General features: G+C 43.2%; 1 long non-coding RNA gene across 2 annotated transcripts; it reads left to right on the top strand.

Annotated features, from left to right (window-relative positions):
* Positions 1–7,109: 7,109 nt before the first annotated feature.
* LOC133476233 (uncharacterized) lies at positions 7,110–9,324 on the top strand. 2 transcript variants are annotated; one of them, XR_009788011.1, is made up of 2 exons: positions 7,110–9,063; positions 9,178–9,324. It is a non-coding gene; the product is annotated as an uncharacterized LOC133476233 (long non-coding RNA). The 2 variants fall into 2 exon arrangements; XR_009787994.1 differs by having other exon boundaries at positions 7,110–9,099.
* The last annotated feature ends 1,218 nt before the right edge of the window (positions 9,325–10,542 follow it).

Below are 10,542 nucleotides of genomic sequence, written 5' to 3'. Positions count from 1 at the left end.
TCAATCAATCACAGTTTATTTATATAGCATTTTTCATACGTAAAAAAAATTCATTCATTTTCTGTACCGCTTATCCTCGCTAGGGTCGCGGGCATGCTGGAGCCTATTCCTGCTGACTCAGAGCGAGATGCGGGGTACAACCTGAACTGGTCACCAGCCATTCGCAAAGCACATAGAAACAAACAACCATTTGCACTCCCATTCACACTTACGGGCAATTTAGAGTCTTCAATTAACCTACCATGCATATTTTTGGGATGTAGGAGGAAACCGGAGTGCCCGGAGAAAACCCAAGCATTGAGGAGACATCGGAGTAAAATTTTAAAAGAATAAGAGACAATAAGACAGGATAAAAAATGGAAGGATAATAGGAGGTAACAATAAAATAGGATAATAAATAAATAAATACACAATAAATTTATAATTGAATAAGCAAATGAGTAAATGATAAAGTAATTCAGTTAAAAGCTAAATAAATAATAATAAAAAAAAAAATCAGTGAAAAGCGAAGCCAAACAGGTGAGTTGTGAGACTCCTTTTAAAAGCATTAACAATCTCTGTGTTCTTGATGCCCTCTGGCAGGCTGTTTTTAAGGGGAGGGCCATAATGGCTGAATGCAGCCTCTCTATAGGTTTTTGTTCTAGTTTTTGGAAAGAGCTGTTATGATAAAAGCATATCAGATAGTTTTGATGGCCCAAGACCGTTAAGACATTTAAAAACTCGTAAAAGAACCTTAAAATCGATATGAATCTCTCAGCGTTTTAGGAGACAGAGGATGGGACTAAGAAGACTAAGCACAACAAGAGTGGAGGGTCAAGAAGGAGTTTTGCATTGTTGTTGGACCACAGTGAAAAACTTTCCAACCCTTTTTATTTATGGTATACGACTGCACCATGAGATGAAGAAGGAAGAGTCTGCAATATTCAGCAAAATCTTCCCTTGGTGCTTGGCGCCTACGGTGACCCAGATTCCCTATGGGATCATAAAAATGTAATCTGAGCTCGATCTCAAAGGCCCAACAGCAGGTGAATGCACAGCCATAGACTTAAAAAACTCATTTTCTCCAAAATGACAGGACCTTCTTACAACTCCTGCTATTTCTCACTAAACAGTCAATCCCAGGTAATAATTACACAAGGCAACACACACACACACACACACACACACACACACGCCTATCATACCATACACTGGTCCAGCATGTGCTGTGGTCTGAGGCTGGCCAGCTTGGATGGAAACATCTGGATGTCATGCAGCGCCTCCTCCATTCCTCTGAACATGCTGGTTGCAGTAAAAAAAAAAAAAAAAAAAAAAAAGTCAAACAGCTGAATCGCCAAGGCTACATGCTGCAGTGAGAAGCAACACGCACAGCAGACATGGTGGAAATATATCAATTATCCATCAGTCCATCTATCTATCTATCTATCTATCTATCTATCTATCTATCTATCTATCTATCTATCTATCTATCTATCTATCTATCTATCTATCTATCTATCTATCTATCTATCTATCTATCTATCTATCTATCTATCTATCTATCTATCTATCTATCTATCTGTCTATCTAATCGTGCTGCTTCATTTGCAATGCACCAGTGGGCCTAACGGGGGCAGGCAACTGCACGAGGATGCAGCAGGCGCTCCATTGGTGTGAATGTAGACTGAAGACTTTTATTTGGGCAAAAGATAGAAAAAAAAATTACAAAATAGCAGTCAAAAATGAGAATTTGCATCACATTAGCAGAACAGAGACAAATTGTCATTTTGTTCCGTTTTGTTTAATTGCAGAAACATTTCTGTCACATGGATGATCAGCATTTGCAATGTTGTTGATTTTGCTTGATTCTGGTGCTCTGGTAGGATGTGGCTTTGTTCTGCTGTCAGAGACTGCTGTTTGCCAGCTTTAACTGCAAGGTGCCTACTTTATTCCCCAGCCACCTTTCGTTTATGATGCAGCATCATTAACCACTGTGTGCTGTGGGAGAGATGAGAGGACGCAGCTCCTCTTCCTCACCCTCTCCACCAGGATCCATTTTACGTCTGCTCAACCGCTTTTCATCTCCTTCCACTGGCCCGCTGTGTGTCTTTATTGGCACATCAAAGTGACCTTCAACACCAGTTTCCCTCCAAAACCCACCCCTCCACACACTCCCCCATCCATTCACTCTAGCAAGCAGGAAAACTCAAGGGAGGGAGCTTACGATGCATACTTTCCAGATGGCAATCCAATAATTTACAGGAGTGGTTTTCAAATTAAACCTCCACAAAAAAGATGTTTGCTTTTGGAAAGGATAGCCTTAAGTTAGCAACATTTCAAAGTGTCCCTGTCGGGCCTGCTCATGATTGTCATTGGAGTGAGCTGTAAAGAGAAAAGATACAATTCTTCACGCCTTGTTTGCTGTGAGGGGCTTTTTTTTTTTTTTTTTAATCACGCTGCGAGCTCAAGCACAGAGCAGAGCACTCGAGAACAAGTGTATGCTAATGTGAAAGAGAGAGTTGTATTGTTTTATCGAGGGGGAGGGACGATGCAAGGCACAATGGTTGCTAAGTGTTGTGAAGAGTTAAGTTAGGGATGACAAACTTTCATCATTGGCCACATCACTGTTATGGCTTCGTTCGGGGGGGGGGGGGGGGGGGGTATAGTAACAGTGAAATCACAACGGTCAAGTCAAGTTTTTTTTCCCTAATTCAAAAAAAAAGAAAGTCTGACATCCGCTGATTTAAACACCTCATCATGGACAAACTCCTAAATAACCCAATTGGGAAAAAAAGGAAGAAACCTTGAGAATGGATCACAGATGGAGGGATCCCACTTCCAGAACGTCCAGGCTGTAATGGATGCCGAGTTGGCAACATTAATTACATGATAAATACATGTCACGTTAAGTTTCAAAACATTGAGAGACTATTTGATAAAATGCAGCATCACAGGTAGACACCTCCGCGGAAGTGGTCCTTTTCAGGTCCTGTCTCTGTGGCTTGAAGCATCACAGCAGAATCACAGCAACAGCCTCACTTTAGCCTCCTAGAATCAATGAGTGACAGGCCAGAAGATGTCTGAGGGTGAGGCAGGCCGAGAGACTACTTGTGGACTAGGTGTGGTTTAACCAAATGCGAAAGCGTGGAAAGAGTTGAACATTGCGACAGAGGCAGCCCGAACAGAGAATGCTCTAAAACCTGTTCACTTCTTTGTAGCTCTTGGTGTCACCAGAAGACCAGCATGTTGTGAGCGTAAGGCTTGGGATGGAACATAAGGTACCGCTAAGTCAGTAAGATAGCAAGCGGTAAAGCTTTAAAGTGGGATATGTGGCATATTTCTCAAATTCAACACCAACACACGATTGTCATTACCAACATTGTGCATTGCTGCATTTAATCATCGCTAACTGTTTATATTACTATATCTGTTTATATTGTTAGGTAGACGTTAACTCGTCTTTTCTGGCTGGGAAATGTTTCAGTCAGCACCACTGACCTCTGTTTGAATTGGAATGAGAGAAGCTCACTGTTGTTATTAACATTATGACTTGTATTGGGATGCAGAGAGAAGGAGGAGCGAGAGAGGATTATTAAAAGCAAGAGAAGTATTCCCAAAAGTATTTTTTTTGTACATACCCCTGCTCCAGCTTTTTGGGGGCATATAGCAGGTATCACCTAGAAAATGAGTGAATATTTGCAAAAAACAACAAAAACGTTTATTTTGTCTTTGTAGTGTATTCAATTAAATAAGGTCAAACATGATTTGTAAATGATTTTTATTCTGTTTTTATTTATGTTTAACACAACGTCCCAACTTGATTGGAATAGGGGTTGTATTTGTAGAATATAGGTTTTAAAGGATTTGTAAATCATTGTATTCTGTTTTATTGACATTTTATATAACCTTCCAACTTCATTGGAATTGGGGTTTGAACATGTTGTGCATTGCTTTTCATATAAAAGTCCCCAAAATACGTCCAAGGTCCAATCGTGTTATTTTTAGTACTCACTATGGGGGTCTGGTTAAGTCCAGAAAACAACTATTAATGTGTATGTGTCTGTATCAAAATGAGTTTTCGTCCCACAGAAATTGGTAGGCTTACAATCAGTTTGTTTTAGAAATTCAACCCCTTCCTCTTTTGATGTGGCTCAACATTTATCAGTTTTAATGGTTTAGTCACAGACTTTCCCAGAAACCGTTATGATCCTCTTTCGAAGAAATTTTGTTAAAATGTACAAAATAGTAAAATATACTGTGTGATGTATGATTGTAATCGTATGGCTATTTTTTTCCAAGAACTCTTTCAGACCCAAGAGTTTACCATTTAAGTGGATGTAGAGCCTTGTGAATTCTCCAATGAGACAAAAATTACGTTTATGAAAAACATACAATAAAATGTAATTATAAAACATTGTAATTACATAGAGTGGTAATTGCATCTTTTAAGGAACCAACTTATACAGTACTGTAATAGTGGTCCAGGGTTTAAAGTTGGGTTAAAACTATTTCAATGAGTATCCTATAAAACTTTAAAGTAAAATGACTGTGCATTACATTACAGCACAAGAGAAACATCATAAAGAGAAACTAGAGACAAAGTGAAATGTGGAAAGTGCAGGATTTCTGACAACGGAATTATTCAAACTCAAATCACCCAATTAAAAGAAGGGAGATAAGGACGATGTGAAGATAAAAAAAAAGCGGAGGAGATTTGCTTTGGAGGAAGATGAGGGCGAGGCGAAGGGCATACAAGAAGAAAGGTCCTATTAAAATAGATGGGAAGAAGCGCACCAGCGCCAGACGATGCCACTTAGAACGACAATTAAAAAAAAAAAAAGAAGAATCTTGGAGAAAGGAGGTTTAATGTGGTTTAACCCGGCAGTGTTCACATTACCATGGTAATCTTATCAATATGAGACGGCTAAGCGCTTAGCTCCATTAGTGGAACCAAATCGACTTCCAGCCTATTGACCACAAAGGTAACATCTGTGTCAGCCAAGTAAGTGACTAGATGTGCGTTGCCGGCACACATGCACTCGTGCACACACACACGCACACAGACCCACACACATGCTCATTGTGTGCCTCCTTTGCCAATGATTGACCTTGATATGCACCACTGGATGGAAAATGGAGTGCATCTTTGTCTCCTTGAGGCAGGATGGGGAAACAAAGATGCTGTCTGCCTTACATGGTGGCACAAATCTAGGCACAAGACTGTGAGGTCACCGAGGTTGAAGACGCGTGACTAAAAGGAGACAGGTGAACGAGACGGGCCACAGATCCATCATTATTTAGCCATGGATATAGAATATCAAATGGTGTCCAGGCGCCTAATATATTCTGATGAGAGAGAGAGAGATGTCAGACACATGGAATCTGATGGAGAATGACACTCCATCCTGCTGAATTGTAATCCAATAAAGTCTCCCGAGTTTCCTCATGGTAAATCAATGGCGGCAGAAAAACAAATAACAAACAATAAGCCTCCGTGTGGGTAAACTGTCACAGTTTCCACGAGGCTATGCTCCTACCAACGGCTTGGGGAAGAATGGCATGCTATCTTAGATATGCATACGAGGTTCACTTGGAATGGAATAAAGAGATCTGTGCGAGGCCTGTTATCAAACCTGCCGTGACCTCAGGTGAAGCCGAGCGTAACCAAAATGAAGATGGATGAAGATTAACGGGTGACAAGGCAAACACAACAAACAAGTTTATCAGGGAAGAGCAGTTGAGGTCATCTCACACCTTCATGCCACATATTGTGCAACCATCCACACCCCGGTGCAGTAATGATTTGACACTGCAGCGTATCTACCTTGCTACGTGCTTCCAAACACTGTTCAAACTGCATTCATTAGCAAACAGCACACCAGATAGAAAAACACATACCTAGTTAGCTTCACGTACTCACATTAGTGGTTGCATGCAGGTCCATCCATCCATCCATCCATCCATCCATTTTCTTTACCGCTTATCCTCACGAGGGTCACGGGCTCCTGGAGCCTATCCACATCTTGTAAATACAGCAGCAGAGTCAATGCAAAGCTAATTAACTGCTTAATTAAAATCACCTCGAAAAACCTGCACTACCCGACCTAATGAGCTCCGGTCCACTGAAGCAGTAATGTGCGTGTGCACTTCTCTATTAGGGCAAAACTTTATTGTCAGCAATAGATTACAGTGGGTTCCAAATTTTGTTTTGTTTTGTTTTTTTCATCTGATTTAGGACAATTTTGCATTGCTGAATCAGAAAATGACATCTGTTTCTCTTGATTAGGGCAGCTTTTTAAAGTTATTAACAGTTTATTAATCAAATGTTACAAACTTAGCTTACTGTACATTGAATAGTAAACGATAAAAGTAAGAACCTGTAAATTGAATGTTACCTCACCATTGTTCAAAATTCAGGGCATGAACCCCCCTTTCTTTGAACCTTTAATGCGAAAATACCTGTACATGTAAGCAAAAACATCTGGCCAAAGTTCCAAAAAAAGTTGACCTGACTGAGCAAAACCAATGTGATTTTGTTTCAGCATATCAAAATTGTCCTGAATCAGCTAAAAAAACCTTCGACAATAAATTTGTTGTTGACCAGTGTTAAAGGCTGACCGTACGTCCTGCTTCCCAACGCGTCCTCTTCCATGTAAGCTCTCTGTCAAGATTCAGCCATCATTGGTTGACTTTCCATGCAGTGATATAAGTGGTCCCAATGCCAATAATTATTAGCAGTACAGTACATAAAGTCCAAAAATGCATACACACCAATTTAGACAAAAACATCTTGTTTTAGGAAAAAACCTGTTCCTCATCTGAAATGAACAAGCTGTGCTGTTGTTCTGACCCACACAATCAGTGTCAAGCCATTAAATATGAGTGTTAATATGTGTTAATATGGTTCTGGGTTTTCCTCCTTTCAGGCAAAACTGTTAGGTGTTTATCAACTTGATTGTTGTTGTCATATACTTCCCTGCAGTTCCATTATTGGAGCCAGGAGGGCGCTTTGTGTCCTCTCTCTCCCCCCCTCCCCTCTCTGTTTTCAGCACCTGTCTTCAATTAGCCTCATCACCACCGGTGTATATAAGCCTGCCTGTTCCCGGAAATCCTCACTTAAGTATTGCAGCCTCCCTCCAGTTCGCGGTCAAGGTTGACGCCTTGGACACGGGGGCAGGGGCTGTCCTCTCGCAGCGGGACCCCACGACCCAGAAACTTCACCCCTGTGCCTTTTTTTTCCCGTCGTCTGTCCCCTGCCGAGAGGAACTACGATGTCGGCAACCGAGAGCTACTGGCCATTGTATGGGCCTTGAAAGAATAGAGGAACTGGCTGGAGGGGACTGAACTACCATTCATCATTTGGACTGACCACAAGAATCTCTTACCTCCGTTCCGCCAAATGCCTTAACCCTCGACAAGGTCGCTGGGCTCTCTTCTTGAGCAGGTTTAATTTCAGTCTCTTGTTCCATCCTGGCTCCAAAAACAGCAAACCAGATGCCCTGTCTCGACTTTAGTCACCCCCCTCCAGCCCTGACGAACCAGAACCCATCCTTCCTTCCTCATGCCACAGCCACTTGGCAGATCGAACAGGTGGTTCAGGAGGCCCAAAAGACTCACCCGGATCCCAAGACCGGGCCTCCAAACCGCCTGTTCGTACCCAATTCCGCACGCTCTGACGTTCTTCAGTGGGGTCACAACTCCAAACTCACCTGTCATCCTGGCATCACCCGCACCATTCAGTTCATCCGGCAGCATTTGTGGTGACTCAGCCTTGTTCAAGACACAGGGGAGTTCGTCCAAGCCCCTGTGCCCGACGGAAGTCTTCACACCTGCCCCCAGCTGGGATGCTGCGTCCATTGCCTATCCCTAGCCGCCCTTGGTCCCATATCGCTCTGGACTTTGTTACCGGTCTACCTCCTTCTGAAGGTAACTCTATCATTCTCACTATTGTCGATCGCGTTTCCAAATCCTTCCATTACGTACCCCTCCCCAAACTACCATCTGCCTTCGATACTGCTAACCTCCTTGTCCAGCATGTCTTTAGACTCCACGGTATTCCCATCAATGTTGTCTCTGACCGAGATCCTCAGTTCTCATCCCTGGTATGCGGGTGCAGCATCCAGCTTGTCGTCAGGATATCATCCGCAGACCAATGGCCAGACAGAGCGGGCAAACCAATCCCTTGAATCTGCCCTCCGTTGTGTTGCCACACGCAACCCCTCCTGTAGCTCATTCCTCCCATGGATTGAGTACGCCCACAACTCCCTCACCAGTTCCGCTACCGGTATGTCCCCATTCATGGCTTGCTATGGTTACCGACCCCCATTATTCAAAGAACAGGAGGAGGCAGTGGCAGTCCCCGCCGTCAAGGATCATCTCCGGAGAATCCAGGCAGTGTGGAAAGACGTCCGAGCGGCGTTGACCCGGTCCGCCACATGCAATAAACAGCTCGGGGACCGTCATCGCTCCCCGACGCCCGAATACAAGGTGGGCCAATCTGTCTGGCTTTCTTCTCATGACCTCCCGCTTCAGACAGAGTCTCGGAGACTCACTCTGCGTTTCATTGGTCCCTTCCCCATTACCAAGATCATCAATCCCACTTCCGTCCAATTGAAGCTTCCACAGTCTCTGAAAATTCATCCCACATTCCATGTCTCTTTGCTGGATCCTGTCTCCACCTGCACCCTAAGCCCTCCGGCTGAAACCTACCCCCACCCGGGTTATTGACAACCATCCGGCCTTCACGGTGTCACGCATCCTCAATGTGAGGCCTAGTGGGAGGGGGTTCCAGTACCTTGTCGACTGGGAAGGGTACGGGCTGCAGGAGCGTTCTTGGATTTCACGGAAGCTCATCCTCGATCCTACTCTTTTGGACGACTTCTATGTGGCTCACCCGGGGAAGCCTGGCAGGATGCCGGGAGGCATCCGTTGAGAGGGGGTTACTGTAATATACGCCCTGCAGTTCCATTATTGGAGCCGGGAGGGCGTTTTGTGTCCTCGCTCTCCCCCCTTCCCTCTCTGTTTTCAGCACCTGTCTTCAATCAGCCTCATCACCACCGGTGTATGTAAGCCTGCCTGTTCCCGGTAATCCTCTCCTAAGTATTGCTGCCTCTCCTAGCGGTACCACGGCCCACCTTATGTCAAGTAAGCTATACTGTTCCTCGCCTCCCTTGTTAACTTGTGTCTCCTCGTTCCCAGTGCTCCCCTGTTCCTGACCCACGTCATTCCTGCCACCAAGCCAGCCGCCTGTTCTGTCCACTGCCTGCCACCTGTCCACGCTGCCACCTGCCAACACATCCAGGACCACCTCCATAACCTTTCCTCAATAAACTGTTCATCATTTTACATCTGCCTCCGCCTGCTCTTGGGTCCAGCTACTCCCCACACGTGACAGATGTGGTGTTTTCATTTTCCCTCTCAAGCATTGCATGTTTCAAGACAATACGATCACTCAAGAACTACAAATTTAACCTAAAAGGCAACAAAGTGACCTGCGTCTTTTACAAGTAAATGTTTTTCTAAAGTATTGATGCCATGAATTTCTTTTGTTGCCGGATGAGCACAATGTGACCCTTTTAATATCCAAACAACTCCAAGATATCTCTGTAATTCTTCCTCTGAATTATGTATCAACCATCATCAGTAACAATTCAAGAAGTATTTTTGATTATTATTTAAATACAGAATTTGCACCACACTGGCTGCGCACATTTCCACATTCATTTTCTACCAGCAGAGCTAAATGAGGTTAGAAATAAATTTGATTAATAAACTCTAACTTGACACATTGGGATTCTTCCCTTAGGTCAAAAGTCTAGACAAATAATTGTATACATCTTTTTAAAAAAAATTATCAATTAAGTAGCAAATTACTGCTTCTCCCTGGGCATTGGTTGGCTGACCTAATAATCAGACAGTCATCATACCAGAATGAGAAATTTGATTCCCTACTAACACTGCTTATGAGTTTGGCTCCTAAATTTAGTTTTTGAATAATTGAAGTAAAAATGGAATTGGTACATTTGAATAAAGAAATGCCTGCAGATGTGCCTAGTGGCAGAGGATTGTGCCGACACACACATAACACAATACATCCACACACTCACATATTCACACAGTTGCCCATTATCACACTCGTAGTGAAAAGATGCAAATTATTCATCACAACTCCTCTTTGCTTCGTGTGAGATGAAATCTCGACCAATGTGCGTCCGTGTGCTTCTGTGTGTGTACTGATGATGTGATGAGCCGGTTTACAATAGGATGTATTGTGTGAGAAAAAGAAAGTGAGTGACTAACAGAACTTTACCTTCTCTCAGTCACCACCCCTCACCTTTGTATCTTTTCAACAGAAACAACAATGGCAGTCCGAAGGGGTTCTTTAATGTGAATGGACCTTAAATTGTCCTTAACAAAATTAGCCACAGAAGTCTGGGGGAGGGGAAGCATGTACGTATTCACACCCTCCACCAATGGAGGTCCGTCACAAGATAATATAATTATAAAAGTTGATTCAGGGTCGACATGACAATTGCCTTGTAAAAACAGGAAAGTTGTAATTTT

The sequence above is a fragment of the Phyllopteryx taeniolatus genome, chromosome 1, assembly GCF_024500385.1.
Source record: "Phyllopteryx taeniolatus isolate TA_2022b chromosome 1, UOR_Ptae_1.2, whole genome shotgun sequence".
NCBI classification, from domain to species: Eukaryota; Metazoa; Chordata; class Actinopteri; order Syngnathiformes; family Syngnathidae; genus Phyllopteryx; species Phyllopteryx taeniolatus.
The sequence above is the reverse complement of the archived record's forward strand: the minus strand, read 5'-3'. Positions and strand labels throughout refer to the sequence as shown.